This window comes from Symphalangus syndactylus, chromosome 4, assembly GCF_028878055.3.
Source record: "Symphalangus syndactylus isolate Jambi chromosome 4, NHGRI_mSymSyn1-v2.1_pri, whole genome shotgun sequence".
Lineage (NCBI taxonomy): Eukaryota > Metazoa > Chordata > Mammalia > Primates > Hylobatidae > Symphalangus > Symphalangus syndactylus.
The window spans coordinates 60,848,839-60,862,738 of record NC_072426.2 but is presented as its reverse complement, the minus strand read 5'-3'; the positions used below and the strand labels follow the sequence as shown (position 1 = coordinate 60,862,738).

At 38.8% G+C, this 13,900-nt stretch overlaps 1 protein-coding gene across 38 annotated transcripts in view; it reads left to right on the top strand.

The window, feature by feature from the left end:
- ANK2 (ankyrin 2) overlaps positions 1–13,900 on the top strand; it is a 719,880-nt gene that overhangs the window by 503,943 nt on the left and 202,037 nt on the right. The window lies entirely within an intron of this gene.

The following is a 13,900-nucleotide window of genomic DNA, read 5'->3' as shown; positions in this document are numbered from 1 at the left end:
GACAGAGACCTAACTAGGAAGTGAATAATTCTGGCTAATTTTAAGTTAAAAGGAGGTAAATGTCACTACTGGATTCTAAATTATGTATAAATTCCTTTTTCTACATCCTGGTATATATCGAACCCAGTTATGTTTACCTTATAGACCACTGAAATTAATAAATCTTTCAAAAACAACTTTTCAAAAACTGAACCTGGTATCTTATCCTCAAACTTACTGTACCCCCTAATTCCTACCTGCTGATTTCCTCACCAATGTGCCATTCCAACCCAACTGTTTCCCATTCCTCATCTTTCCCCCTCTCCAGCCCAGCACTCCTCTCTTTGTTCACCTTCTGCATCCAGATTACATGAGCTCAGATCATCTTGTGGTACTTAACAGAGTTGTCATAACAGCCTTCTTACTAGGTTCTGTCTTCAGTCTTGTCCATTCTAATCAATTCTCCACATAATGCCTTGAGCGATAAATAAAATAAAAATAAGATTACAACACTTCCTTCCTGCCCAAACTTCTATGGCTACCCTATATGGCTACAAATGCCCAGATCAGTGAGGTGGTTGTTTCAAAACCACCTGCAGGCTTTTGCAAAGGGTACAGGATTTCCCTCCTTCCTCTTCAGAGTCACTGGCATAAAGAGCATTGTCACTGATGTCAATATTTCCCATATTTTAGGGGAGTGTGTCTCTTATCATGAAAACATGTTGAGAGCTACTTGATGTTGGGAAAGGCATTCTGCTGTGGCCCTGAGCAGTCCTGCAGATACTTTTAGGAATAACAAGAATGAAAGACTTTGGGATTGCTTTTTATCTGGGCCATTTCTCAGGGTGGTGCTCGCAGTGAGCAACCTTGCGGGATTAGGCGATATCTCCCTCTAGCTACAAAGCAGGCCTGTATGAATCCCCCAAGGTCAGTGTTCTCCTTTAACACAACCCACATGTATATGGGCATCTGTCATTGGTCCTTTGTGTCAACCCTGTTAGATATGGGGGAAGAAAGGGATAAGGAACTGGTGTAAGCAACAGGCTGACACTTGGCTACTGCTTTTGCTCTGAATTACAACGTCCTTTGTTTCTGACCCAGAAGACTTGTGTTTTCTACTAGCATTATGAAACGGTAACGGTTTAGTTTCTAACTCTTTGGTAAGCTAAAATCTCAAGAACTTTACATAGTTCTTAACACTGACCTATGGAATAAACCCAAATTACTGTATTCCAATATGTAGAATCTTCGTATGTTGTGTCTGCATTCCTCCATCTTATTTTTCATTATGAATCATTTTATCTGATTTTTTTGTGTGTTCTTTTGGACAAATAATTTGAAGTTTAGATACATTAGTTACCTTAAGAAAGAAAGAACATTCAAACTCCCATATGGATATATGGACTTATTCTATAAAATACTTATGAAGTTGAATATGAAATATTTATTTATTTTAATTTTTTTTATTATACTTTAAGTTCTAGGGTACATGTGCACAACGTGCAGGTTTGTTACATACGTATACATGTGCCATGTTGGTGTGCTGCACCCATTAACTCATCATGTACATTAGGTATATCTCCTAATGCTATCCCTCTCCCCTCCCCCCACCCCACAATAGGCCCTGGTGTGTGATATTCCCCTTCCTGTGTCCAAGTGTTCTCATTGTTCAATTCCCACCTATGAGTGAGAACATGCGGTGTTTGGTTTTTTGTCTTTAAGACAGTTTGCTGAGAATGATGGTTTCCAGCTTCATCCGTGTCCCTACAAAGGACATGAACTCATCCTTTTTTATGGCTGCATAGTATTCCATGGTGTATATGTGCCACATTTTCTTAATCCAGTCTATCATTGATGGACATTTGAGTTGGTTCCAAGTCTTTGCTATTGTGAATAGTGCCGAATATGAAATATTTAATACTTTTGATGTAAACTTAGGTTTCTTTAAGTAGATTAAATGCACTCCCTAAATATCAATTTGTTAACTTTCTAAATTTGCAATGTGCTAGAGAATAGACAATGAAACTATTAGTTCATTTAGGTAAACTTATCATAAATAATGCCAAAAAAGAGAACCCAAGGAAAAGAAAGCTCGTTTCAAGCCAAGTCTACTTCACACTGAAGTATAATGAATATATTAATTGTATGAAAGGTCTTAGGGTTATTTTGAGAAAGAATAATCTCTCAACAGTAAATACTCAATTCTTATCATATTTATAGACCATCTTAGCTTCTTGAGTTAGCTTTTTCTTATAGTGGCCAGCCATCCACTAACATGTCACTATAAAAGGAAAGAACATTTATTTCTGTGAGAAGGCAACATGATCTAATGAAGCCCACACAAAATTTAGAGCCCACAGGTTCAAATTCAAGTTTCATCTCTACTTTTAAGAAGTCAGTTTACTTCAGAAAGTGACATTTTTCTAACTTGTAAAACAGCATAAAAACAATACATTCAATGCTTATATCCCTGGGTTGCAATGTAAGTTAAATTATGTAATGTAAAAGGAGTTTCTAAGGAATATGTGTTCTAATTATAATTACTGTATATAATTCACCAAGAATTATACAAATTAAAATTGACTTACACTCAAAATATGAGGTTGATTCTCTTCAATTCCCTGAACTCACCAGGTATAAAGTAAATGCGAGGCCAGGTGTGGTGGCTCACACCTCTAATCCTAGCACTTTGGGATTATAGTGGGAGGCTGAGGCAGGAGGATTGCTTGAGCCCAGGAGTTCCAGGCTGCAGTTAACTATGATCGTGCCACTGCACTTCAGCCTGAGTGGGTGACAGAGTAAGACCCTTTCTCTTCAAAAATAAAATAAAATAAAACAGGCCGGGTGCAGTGGCTCACACCGGCAATCCCAGCACTTTGGGAGGCCAGGAGGCGGGTGGATTGCCTGAGATCAGGAGTTCCAGACCAGTCTGGTCAACATGGTGAAACCCCGTCTCTACTAAAGATACAAAAAAATTAGCCGGGTGTGGCAGTGGGCGCCTGTAATTCCAGCTACTTGGGAGGCTGAGGTGGGGGAATTGCTTGAACTAGGGAAGTGGAGGTTGCAGTGAGCCAAGATTGCGCCACTGCACTCTAGCCTGGGCGACAGAGTGAGACTCCATCTCAAAAAAAAAAAAAAAAAAAAAAAAATTCCCCAAAGTAAATGTGGTCTCATGCTGATTCTGTATTTTTATTAATACTATTCAAGACAGTATATTAATTAAACAAAGATTAGGGAAATACAGTGACTAATGTTACCTACTTAGCTACTGTGTATTAGACTTTGTGCTGAGGCTTTACATGTGATGTCTTGTCAGTCAACTGAGATGAAATATTGTGAGACAGGGATTAGCTCAAGTTTACAAATGTAGAAACTGGGCCCACAGTGGTTAAGTGACATTCCCAGGGCCACATGGATCTGTCTGTCTCCCATGTCCAAGCTTTTTTCTGCTGCAGGATATCTTTTTGAGTAGCTATTTGGAGCTGCCCTTCAAAGTAATACAGTGGTGATGTCCTTTATCTTAAAGCTCAAAACTTATTTTTAATCTACTACTGCTAATATAAAAATAACTTTATTCATAGGTAGTTACAGGATCTCGTAAGTCAAAGAGCACTACCACCAGGATTACTACTAAAACTCAAATACAATACAGAACAGGAAATGATTTCCTGATACCCAGGAAAGTAAAAGAGACAACTATTCAGCCAAACTATTGCTATTTCTAAATATACAATATTCAAAGCTAATATGGCATATGAAAGAAGAAAAGAAAATGTATCCTCTAGTTTGCTGCAAAGCCTGAGTTTCTAGGGAGCATTACAGCATGTAATATAGAAACCAGCACTTTCTGTACTCTGTTGTATTTCTCAATGAAAGGCAATCTGGGCTGCACCAGCTTTCCAAAAATATCACATGTGTTGGCGTGCTAAGATTCCTTAAACTAAAATTTGAATCAATGTTTTTTCTTTATAAAATTGATTTCACAACTACCTTGAGAAGTTTAAAATGTAATTCCCAAATACTATTTTGCTTTTAATCATTTAAATGATATGGGGAAAATTCATATATTTGGCACATGAAAATACTCTAAAAGAATGTCAAGTTTTCATTTTTCTTTTTTAAATGATCACAAATATGGTTAACTTTTATTTTCTTTCAAAGATTACACCAGTCATCTATTTACCGTATTATCTCTTGTACATTTAGAAGAGAAGATAAATCTTAGCGTTCAATTTATTTCTGAAACTCGTAAGAACTTACATTCTTTCCTATTACCTATTTAGTAATTTTGCATAACAATACTGTTACAAACAAGATTAACATGCAGACATTAAAAATAAACTGTATAATATTTTAATAAAAGTTTATAGCCAGTTACAAGTCAATAAAAACCCCAGTAGTTTCAGAAAGTTTCATCATGTATACAATTTATTAGTTTCACTATAGTGACTTCAAAATGAAAGACTATCACTTAGCATTTATTTAATACAATCCTGGATGTGATACCAGTGATTAACAGGTCTTAAAATTCCCTGAATTTTGGTCTTGGCCTTTTACCATTGGAGTTTAAAGGTGCAAAATTATCAGTTAAATCCTGTGTTTCCTTTTTTATAAACAGAAGGCAAGGTCGAAGCACCATTTTCAAAACAATATTAATGTTCCTCAAATAGCAGACCTTTAGCAACAAGAAGATACACTCAACAATGACTTTAGCATATGCTCACACAGTATGACTCAGACCATGAAGCATATTTGGAAGTCACATTAACAATGTGGATGCTGGAAACCAAATTCTAGTTTTCCCCACTTAGCAGCTGAGTGACCCTCGGCAGTCAACTTCTGCAGGCCTGAGTTTTCTCAACTGGAGTGAGCATAACAGCACTGAAGTTTTAGGGTTGTTTTGATGATTAAGTGAAATGTTTGCAAAATCCTTGGCAGAGCAGGTACTCAATAAATACTAGTGAAAATGATGCCTATTATAATAACGTAATTTTTTTATATCGATTCTCAACCTAAGCTTTAGAAAAAGTAGCACTGATTTGCACAAGCAGGACAGAACATAAAAGGTATTGCCATAGCCTGTATCACCAAATAGGAAAAAAATTATATTTAGTAGCAATTTGGTAAAGTTACTATTTATCTGGGTTGCATTAAACTGAAATATTTATCTGGAACTAAAATCTTTTTCACAAATGCCATTTGGGTTCATCTGGTTTAGACTTCTCTTTAAAAATATTAAAAATAATTCTATTAGCCTGGGACCTTATAAAAACAACAAAAATGAATAGGGGAGAATTAAATTCATGGAATTAATGGAACATGGTATGAACTATATACAGTTTTCTAACCAGTTAAATTAGGCACAAATATATATACAAAAATACAACTATATAGCTAAATGCTTATTATTGACCCCTCATTTAGAAGAAGCAAAAGGTGATGTTTCCATCTGGTTCTGGTATGTGGTTTTGGATTCTGTACCATCCTGTAATCTCTTTTGATGCATCAGTGCTGGTCTTTGTTCTATACTGGGTAGTACTGATTCAGGTTAGAATTGAGTAACACCTGTCTAATATTTTGAGTACTTAGAATTTTTAGTTTACTTGTTAATATTTGCTCAATGTAAAAGTAAATCTATTGTTCAATTCCCACCTATGAGTGAGAACATGCGGTGTTTGGTTTTTTGTCCTTGCGATAGTTTACTGAGAATGATGTTTTCCAGTTTCATCCATGTCCCTACAAAGGACATGAACTCATCATTTTTTATGGCTGCATAGTATTCCATGGTGTATATGTGCCACATGAGAACTCATGGACACAGAAAGGGGAACATCACACTCCGGGGACTGTTGTGGGTTGGGGGAGGGGGGAGGGACAGCATTAGGAGGTATACCTAATGCTAAATGACGAGTTAATGGGTGCAGGAAATCAACATGGCACATGGATACATATGTAACAAACCTGCACATTGTGCACATGTACCCTAAAACCTAAAGTATAATTAAAAAAAAATAAAAATTAAAAAAAAAAAGTAAATCCAGTAGAGAGTTTTCATCAACTACTTGCCCCCAGCTCTAAAAAAATCATTCTGTTTACAATTAGACAGGTTTATGAAGATTTTGAAATGTGACTCTTCTTTCATTTTAAAAATGCTGGGAGTAGCTTCATGCAAATTATTTCTATGACTGTCTCATTAAGTACTCTCCGCAGTGGTTTAGATTGGAACAGAACACTTTATGTTCCGGAAATTCTCTTGAACACTCTCTTTCTATGGCTAAGCGGCATGGATTTTAATACCTGACTCCAAGCAGCCACTCCACTCTTCCTAGCTCATCTCAGGTAGTAGAATCGCAGCATTTTTTTCTGCCAATCTGAACTCAGGCACGCTATTTGTTCGTCTACTTACTCAAACATGTATTGTGTGTTTACTCAGTGGCAGGTTGTGTCCTAGGTGCTGGGGATGGAGCAGTGCAGAGAGACAAAACCTCTGCTCTCATAAAGCTCACAATCTACAACCTGAGAGAAGAAAAGGCAGTAAGTGATATGGAGGAAAATACAGCAGGGGAGAAGAAGAGAGGGGTGGAATGGGAACGGTGCATCACTTTAGAGGGGATGGGCAGAAGAAAACCTAAAGAAATTGAGCAAGGAGGCCGTGCATGCTGTGGAGGGAGCACATTTTAGAGGAAGGCTTGACAGGTGAGAGAACCGCACACAGGGAGCATGCTGGCATGTTCAAGGGCCAGCAAGGAAGCAAGCCTGCCTGGAGTAGAATGAGGGAGGGGAAGCGTAGGAGGAGGTTGGGGAGAGCAGAAAGCAGCATCGGGTCATGTAAGGCCTTGTGGGCTATTTTAAGAACTTTGGCTTTAATTCCGAATGAGCAGAGAAGTGATTAGAGGGCTTTTAGGAGAAGAGTGACATACACTGATGAGTCTTAATAGTAAGGCTCAGGCTGAAAGGGAACAAGGGCAGAAGCAGAGAACACTTTTGTGATACTTTAGGTGAGAAGTGAGGAGCTTTACAGTAGAACAACAGGCAGGAGAATTGGTGAGAAGTGGCTGGATTCTAGATACATTTCAAAGGTACAGCTGATTTTGTTGATGGAGTTAATGTAGGATGAAGGCAAAAGAGGAATTAGGCATGAGGGTTGAGGTCACAATGGATAGAATGAGAGCTGAAGTTTTATTAACTGAGATGGGGAAGACTGTGTGTGGAGCAGGTTTGAGGGAATACTCAGCAGGTCAGTTTTGAACATGTTAAGTTTGATTTATCTGTGTGATATCCAAGATATTGAGTAGGCAGTTGGATATATGAGTTTTCTAGGGTCCAGAAAAAAGGTTTTGGCCTAAAGTATACATTTTGGCATACCCAGTGTATAGATAGTATTCAAAACCGTGGTACTGCATGAGGTCACCAAAAGAGAGAGAGTTTATGAAAAATAGAATAGGTTCACCGGCTTGGCCCTGGAGTACTACAATATTTAGAGGTCAGGAAGATGAGAAGCCACCAAGGAGAATGGGAAAGAGTGTCCAGGGATGTAGGAGGAAAACCTGAAGAGTGTGATTTCTTAGAAGCCAAGTGAAAACATTATTTTCAGGTGGATGAAATGATAAACTCTGTAAAATGCTGTTGATCCAATAAGCTGAGGAACTGAACAACAGCCTTAGTAATGTGATGGAAACTGGTGACTTGATCAAAGCAATTTTAGTGGAGTGGAGGGGTGAAAGCTGGACTGGAGCTCATTCAATGGATGACGGGCAGACCAAGGACTGCTTCAAGGGCTTTTTCTATAAAAGAAAGAAGAGAATAAGAAAAGTAGCTGGAAGAGGAAGTGGAATCAAGAAGGCTTTCTTTGTAATAGGAAAGAAATAATAGCTTTGTTTTGCTGATGGAAAAATGTCAACAGGGAAGGAAAAATAAATACTTTGAGAGAGAGAGAGAGAGATGGAGAATTACTGGATGGTGTCCTTGAGTTGATGAGAAGTGGGGATGGAGCTTGGTGCACAAGTGGAGGGACTGGCTTTTGCTAGAATCGTGGATAGTTCAGGAAAAGGAAAGGTGTATGGGCAGAAGAGCAGGAAGTAGTGTGGGTGCCGTGCTGGGAGCTGGATGTGGGGTGGAAGTTCTAATTGCTTCTGTTTTGTTCAGCGAAATATGATTCTAGGTTATCAGCTGAGAGTAAAGATAGGAGAGGAGGGGATGGAGGTGGAGGAGGGAGAAGGTGTGAAATAATAATCCAGGAGAGTGGGAGAGATAGCAACTGAGGGTAAGACAGTATGATTGGCAGGCAGCATGAAGGGTCTGCTTGAGCATCATGATCAGGAATTTAAAGTGAGTCGAGGTGGCATGTGTGTGTGTTCTTCTGCGGCTACATTCAGACATGGGATCACATGGAGAGTTATATACAGCCAGGAGTCTGGTTTAGCTAAACACATATGGCAGAACTAGAGAAACACAAGGGAACTGAGGATGCATATAAGGTAATGAATAAAATAATGATAAAGACTATGCATAGAATTCACGCCAAGTGAGGAGATAAGTGGGCACCGTGAAAAGATGAATAGGCTCTAACTATTAAGGATTGAAGGATTTCTGGAGTTGGATGAGTAGATTAGCAAGAGAGTAAGTGGTGTTCAGAGGGTTGGATACTTAAAATTGAAATACTAGAGGAAGTTTATAATTATTGGAAAGGAATATGTCTAGAATGTGACCATGGAAGTGAGTGGATAAGGTAGAGAAAAGAAGGAATCATTGGCAGAGAGGAATTCAAGAACCTGAAAACCTGGAGTTTTGGAAAAGTCACCTATGTATATGTAGGAGAAAGTGGCAGTGAGCTAGAAGCTAAAATCTTCAAGGGACAAGGGATGGCATCAAGAGGATACAGGCTGATGACATCAGGAGGTTTAAAAAAAGGAGGAAGAAAAATAGTTTAAAAGAGCGGTGAGAAGCAAGAAGCAAAATATAGCTCCCCCAAGTTTGGTGATTAATAGGAATATGAAATCCAAAGACACTGCTTCCCTGAATTCTACTCAAGTGAGATATGCATCACTTGAGCAGACTTCAGGGAAGCAGTGTCTTTGGATTCTTGTTAGAGCAAGAAACTTAAAAGGGATAGAGAACAGATTTAGCCCAGAGTTTTGCTAATGACTACACCCATGCATTCTAAAGGATCAGTGTGGGAGTTTTGGGAAATGGGAAGTGATAGGAGACAGAATCAGAAAAGGAGGTATACAGAAGTGGAGAGGGATAAGATTTGCAGGGATGATGGTGGAGTTGGTGACTATCATAAACAGGGATAGAGGACATGATAAGTTTAGCCCAGACAGTCTCAAGCAGATAACAATGGTGACATTGTAGAGACTGTCTGGAGAAAGAAGTGGGGGGAATCTATCCAGGAGTCTGTAGAGTTCAGGAGTCCCATCTTGATTTTTGCTGTTGGAGACAAAGAGAGGAAAGATCTTAATGCGAATATGTACTCGCTGCAATTCTTCCAGTATGCACTACAAACACAGGTGGTGTGTGAGGTGAGGTGAAGCTGCCATTCCTGCCTAGTCTTTTTTCTCCTCGGTTATTTTCTTTGTGCCTTTAAGAATCATCCAGCCCTTTTACAGTAGCTGAGATTTTGCCAACTGATGTTCTCATATTCTGTTTTTGTTGCTGATCATTAATTTTATTATTATTATTATTATTTTACTTAAAGTTCTGGGATACATGTGCAGAATGTGCAGGTTTGTTATATAGGTATACACTTGCCATGGTGGTTTGCTGCACCCATCAACCCATCATCTACATTAGGTATTTCTCCTAATGCTATCCCTCCCCTAGCCTCCCATTCCCCAACAGGCCCCAGTGTGTGATGTTCCCCTCCGTGTGTCCATGTATTCTCATTGTTCAGCTCCCACTTATGAGTGAGATGCAGTGTTTGGTTGTCTGTTCCTGTGTTAATTTGCTGGGAATGATGGTTTCCAGCTTCATCCATGTTCCTGCAAAGGATATGAACTCATCCTTTTTTATGGCTGCATAGTATTCCATGGTGTATATGTGCCACATTTTCTTTATGCAGTCTATCATTGATGGGCATTTGGGTTGGTTTCAAGTCTTTGCTATTGTGAATAGTGCTGCAATAAACATACATGTGCATGTGTCTTCATAGTAGAATGATTTATAATCCTTTGAGTGTATACCCAGTAATGGGATTGCTGGGTCAAATGGTTTAGTTCTAGATCCGGTTCTAGATCCTTGAGGAAGTGCCACACTGTCTTCCACAATGGTTGAACTAATTTACACTCCCACCAATACTGTAAAAGTGATCCTATATCTCCAAATCCTCTCCGGCATCTGTTGTCTCCTGACTTTTTAGTGATGGCCATTCTAACTGGTGTGAGATGGTATCTCATTGTGGTTTTGATTTGCATTTCTTTAATGACCAGTGATAATAAGCTTTTTGTCATATGTTTGTTGGCCACATAAATGTCTTCTTTTGAGAAGTGTCTGTTCCTATCCTTTGCCCACTTTTTGATGGCATTTTTTTTTTATTGTAAATTTGTTTAAGTTTCTTGTGGATTCTGGATATTAGCCCTTTGTCAGATGAACAGATTGCAAATTATTTCCCCATTCTGTAGGTTGCCTATTCACTCTGATGAAAGTTTCTTTCGCTGTGCAGAAGCTCTTTGGTTTAATTAGATCCCATTTGTCAATTTTGGCTTTTGTTGGCATTGCTTTTAGTGTTTTAGTCATGAAGTCTTTGTCCATGCCTATGTCCTGAATGGTATTGCCTAGGTTTTCTTCTAGGGTTCTTATGGTTTTAGGTCTTACATTTAAATTTTTAAATCATCTTGAGTTAATTTTTGATACGGTGTAAGGAAGGGGTTCAGTTTCAGTTTTCTGCATATAGCTAGCCAGTTTTCCCAACACCATTTATTAAATAGGGAAGGCACAGCTTGAGAAGACTTAAACTTCCTGCCTGCCAGCTCTGAAGAGAGCAGTGGATCTCCCAGCACAGCACTCGAGCTCTGCTAAGGGACAGACTGCCTCCTCAACTGGGTCCCTGACCCCCATGCCTCTTGACTGGGAGACACCTTACAGCAGGAGCTGACAGACACCTCATACAGGAGAGCTCTGGCTGGCATCTGGCAGATGCCCCTCTGGGATGAACCTTCCAGAGGAAGGAACAGGCAGGAATCTTTGCTGTTCTGCAGCCTCTGCTGGTGATACCCAGGCAAACGATCTGGAGTAGACCTCCAGCAAATTCCAGCAGACCTGCAGCAGAGGGGCCTGACTGTTAGAAGGAAAAGTAACAAACAGAAAGGAATAGCATCAACATCAACAAAAAGGACACGTCCACACAAAAACCCCATTTGAAGATCAGCAACATCAAACACCAAAGGTGGGTAAATCCACGTAGATGAAGAAAAACCAGGGCACAAAGGCTGAAAAAAGATTCTAAACAGTCTTTTCCACCCTCTGTAGAGGTTTCCCAGTACTTTCCCACCCATCCCTCCCTGCCCTCCTGGATATCTCCTCTCTCTCTCTCTCTCTCTCTCTCTGTCTCTCTCACTCACTCTCTCTGTATCGATGATTGTAAAGAAGTAAACAAATCCTATGATCTCTAGTCTTTTCAAGGCCTTTTCTCTTATGGAATACATAGAAGAAAAGAACAAGGAAACCTTATTTTAAAACGGCAACTTCTTCAAATTGGGGATTCTCTTAGAAAAAAAGGAAATTGTGTAGAAGAGAATTCGTCGGAATTAAGCAGTGGTTGTCAGATTGATGTGGGCATGATCAGAGCAACTGTCTGTGAATGAACCTGCATATGTGCAAGTATAGAGCCTCATGTGGCAGTTGTTTTTAGTCCCCATACTCAGTTCATTTTTTACCTTTTTCCTCAGAAATGAAAGGTCTTCAGGGTAGGATAAAAGAGACCAAGATACAGATGAGCAAGAGCCCATAAAGGCACACCTTGGGGCATTCCCCATTCCACGCCGTACCCTACCCCCTAAACTGTCATTACTTCAAAAAAAAAAAAAAGAAAGCTCTTTATGCAGGGTGGAGCGGGCAGAGGGGACAGTTTGAAATAAATCCCTGCACCTTAGTGGGTATGCAGTCATTGCTGCAGTCAGTGAAGGCTGTTACTGCCCTTGGGAAAAAGAGAATTTGCAGTGTGATATTTCCTTTGAGTAATAAAGGAAGCCAGCAATAGTGCCCATGGGAGTCAGAGGAGGGAAGCAGGCAGAGAAAGCCATTTATCAGAAAGTTGAGAATATAGTTTCTCATCCAAAGTAACCATCAGAAGTTTTTCAAGAGATTTGTTATTCAAGTTCCCTTGGAATTATAAGTTTGGATGCCAAACTAATGGTCACTTTGGCCCTTTTTAACAACTCTACTTTTAGTGAAATTTTTGTGTCTTAAAAAGGCACTAGTTTCTTATTAACCAATTGTGTCCCCTGCTAGCAATTTTGCAATATGCAGACAGGAAAGCAAGTCCCGCAAACTGGGAACTTGGAACTTTAGCAACACAGGAAAATTGAGGGGTTTACAAAGAAAAGCTCACAGAGTATACAAATATAAACAGGGTTAAAATTAAACTTACCAGGGAGAGACACTATCGCTGACTTACATGAACCTATTTGAAAGAATGATTTATAAACTAGAATTTAAGCTTCAGTGTCATATAACGACAGGAGCACAGTGTTGGAAAGAACAAGACCCAGGATTGACACATATAGATATCCAATTAATATTTGATAAATGAATGATTGAGTGAGCAGTGGACATTGGGCCAGCCACTTAAATCATTCTGAATCTCAAATTATCCATTCATGAAGTGGGAAATAATAATACCTGTTATATCAAATAATGGTTTATTATATGCCTATTACATCCTCATCACTGTGCTACAGTGTATGTGTGACATAATGTGTGTGTGTGTGTGTGTGTGTGTGTATACATATGTACATATGTATAATCTTCACAACATACTTCTCTACTTTAAAAGGAGATGATTGGGGCCTCAAATGATACATATGAAAATCAATTGTGTTGTGCACACTCATTTAGGAAACCAAATTATGGCTCTGATGGTTATATTTAGATAGAATTTGGTTAGCAAAGTTAGGCTAGCCACAAATGATTATTTCAGCCACATGAGAGTAGCTGGATGGACAAATTCTGGACAAGTACTAACAAGTATATTCCTTTTGATTTTGGCTGTAAAGTTTCTAATAAATTGTTATAATTTCTTTTAGATAATTTATAGTCCTATGGGACACTAGAAAGCTTCTAATACTTAGGAAGGTTCTAGTCATGCCTCCTTAAGCATCCACTCTGCTTTCTAGATGGAAAGACCCACATATTATCAAGTTCTATTTACAAACCATCTCTTAAGGCAGCATTTCTTCTACTTATGGGGGAACTTCTTTTGGTCCCCTAAGAAAATACATCTGTGTGCCTCAGTTTGAGAAAAACTGCATCAAAATTTGAATGTTCCCTTTAAGTGATTCCTTGAAATCAACACAGTCAGAAACATGACCATGAACAAAAACTTACTAAATGTTAATTAAATATGATTATCCAGATGACCCAGAATATGCTTCTATTAATGTTTTTCAGATTGGCATTAAAATAAACACGTAAGATTTAAAAATTGTCATAGAACTCTGAGATCCTTAATAACAAAGGCTATTTAAATTAAGTCCTTCCTTCAGAATCTAGTTTCCCCTTGTATGTGTTAATGGTAACCAATTTGGGCCTCAGAGAGTGAATGTCTCCTGATTGTGTTTCCAAAGATGGATATATTTATACCTGACTTGTTCATGCACTGACTTGCATTTGCTGACAAAATGTAGGGTACCTGGGTGAATTAAGCAAACTCCTATTTACCTTCATACTTTACACATTATTAATTAGCCCATTTATTTTACAAACA